Source organism: Populus nigra, chromosome 2 (genome assembly GCF_951802175.1).
Source record: "Populus nigra chromosome 2, ddPopNigr1.1, whole genome shotgun sequence".
Taxonomy (NCBI): Eukaryota; Viridiplantae; Streptophyta; class Magnoliopsida; order Malpighiales; family Salicaceae; genus Populus; species Populus nigra.
In genome coordinates this window covers 15,960,530-15,963,029 of record NC_084853.1, presented here as the reverse complement: position 1 = coordinate 15,963,029, position 2,500 = coordinate 15,960,530, and positions in this window count along the sequence as shown.

Genomic DNA, 2,500 nt, shown 5'->3' with positions numbered 1-2,500 from the left:
ACTTCGGGCCATGAGGCCCCCCACCTTAGTCCGAGTTTAGCAACAGCCCACATATCCCCCGCGGCAGGCCTATGGGCGCCAGGCCAGCGCGCCCCATGGCCAGTCAGGGGGCACCCCCCTAAAGAGCAATAAGTGTCATTGAAGCTCTGGCAGGGGGAGACACTACTAGGTCCCAGCTGTCACCCCCCCTCTAAAAAATTCATTTCTTGGTATTTTGAGCTGAAATTTTGCACAGAGGTTGGCAAAAATCCAATCCAACTTTATTAATTTTTCCAGAATTTTTCGAGGTCGGGAAGTATTTTTTTTTATTTTCCTACCATTAAAAATCGAGGAAATCGGAAAAAATAGGAACCGGCCCGGAATGACCCCAAATTCAGTGGGCAGCCTCATAAAAATATGGCTGATTTTACTGGATTGATTTCATGTGGAAAGCACGACGTTTTGTTGTAGGAATGCGGGAACCCCGGCGGCTCGCCTGCCGCGGCCAGCGACGTCGGGCTGGCCCCTGCAGCGCCTAGCCTCTCCCACGCGGGGGGCAGGCCAGAACGCGGGGGGCCAGGGCCCGAAGGCAGCCCCCCCGCGGGCGAGAGAGCAAGCCAGCAGGGGCTGTCGCCTGCCGCGGCCAGCGACGTCGGGCTGGCCCCTGCAGCGCCTAGCCTCTCCCACGCGGGGGGCAGGCCAGAACGCGGGGGGCCAGGGCCCGAAGGCAGCCCCCCCGCGGGCGAGAGAGCAAGCCAGCAGGGGCTGTCGCCTGCCGCGGCCAGCGACGTCGGGCTGGCCCCTGCAGCGCCTAGCCTCTCCCCCGCAGGGGGCAGGCCAGAACGCGGGGGGCCAGGGCCCGAAGGCAGCCCCCCCGCGGGCGAGAGAGCAAGCCAGCAGGGGCTGTCCGCGCGTCGCGCGGCGCGGCATGGCTGCGGGGGCCGCGCGCGCGCGCCCAAGCGCCCAAGGGCCCCCAAGGGCCCCAGGCCCTCAGGCCCCAGCGCCCCAGCGCCCAGCGCGGGCGGGCGCGCGCGCGCGTGTGGTCTTTGAGGGGCGCCGGCCTGGTGGCTCCCTAAAGAGCAATAAGTGTCATTGCAGCTCTGGCAGGGGGAGACACTACTAGGTCCCAGCTGTCACCCCCCCTCTAAAAAATTCATTTCTTGGTATTTTGAGCTGAAATTTTGCAGAGAGGTTGGCAAAAATCCAATCCACCTTCATTAATTTTCCCAGAATTTTTCGAGGTCGGGAAGTATTTGTTTTAATTTTCCTACCATTAGAAATCGAGTAAATCCGCAAAACTAGGAACCGGCCCGGAATGACCCCAAATTCAGTGGGCAGCCTCATAAAAATATGGCTGATTTTACTGGATTGGTTTCATGTGGAAAGCACGACGTTTTCTTGTAGGAATGCGGGAACCCCGGCAGCTCGCCTGCCGCGGCCAGCGACGTCGGGGACGCTGGCCTGCGCTGTCGAGCCCGCGAGGGCTGTCTCCGCGGCAGGCCCCCCCTGAACGGGGCACGACAGGCCACCGCGCTGGCTCGTCCAGCGTCGACAGTCCCTCGTCCAGGTTTCAGATCGCGCCAAGTCGAACCCATGACCTGCTCAAGCCATCGTGCGCTGCCGAATTCGCATCTGCGTGTAGGCTGCCATTCCACGCGGCAGCCCCTGTTTTCGTCAGCGTGCCCCCCTGACGAATTTTCCTGCCTGGCCCAGTCCAGCGTCCAGCCCCTGTTCGTCGAAAAATCTGCGCTGCTGATTTTCCACGACGAGCCTACTTTCGTCAGCGTGCCCCCCTGACGAATTTTCCTGCCTGGCCCGGCCAGTCCAGCCCCTGTTCGTCGAAAAATCTGCGCTGCCGATTTTCCACGCGGCAGCCCCTGTTTTCGTCAGCGTGCCCCCCTGACGAATTTTCCTGCCTGGCCCGGCCAGTCCAGCCCCTGTTCGTCGAAAAATCTGCGCTGCCGATTTTCCACGCGGCAGCCCCTCTTTTCGTCAGCGTGCCCCCCTGACGAATTTTCCTGCCTGGCCCGGCCGGTCCAGCATCCAGCCCCTGTTCGTCGAAAAATCTGCGCTGCCGATTTTCCACGCGGCAGCCCCTCTTTTCGTCAGCGTGCCCCCCTGACGAATTTTCCTGCCTGGCCCGGCCGGTCCAGCATCCAGCCCCTGTTCGTCGAAAAATCTGCGCTGCCGATTTTCCACGCGGCAGCCCCTGTTTTCCTCAGCGTGCCCCCCTGACGAATGTTCGTCGAAAAATCTGCGCTGCCGATTTTCCACGCGGCAGCCCCTGTTTTCCTCAGCGTGCCCCCCTGACGAATGTTCGTCGAAAAATCTGCGCTGCCGATTTTCCACGCGGCAGCCCCTCTTTTCGTCAGCGTGCCCCCCTGACGAATTTTCCTGCCTGGCCCGGCCGGTCCAGCATCCAGCCCCTGTTCGTCGAAAAATCTGCGCTGCCGATTTTCCACGCGGCAGCCCCTCTTTTCGTCAGCGTGCCCCCCTGACGAATGTTCGTCGAAAAATCTGC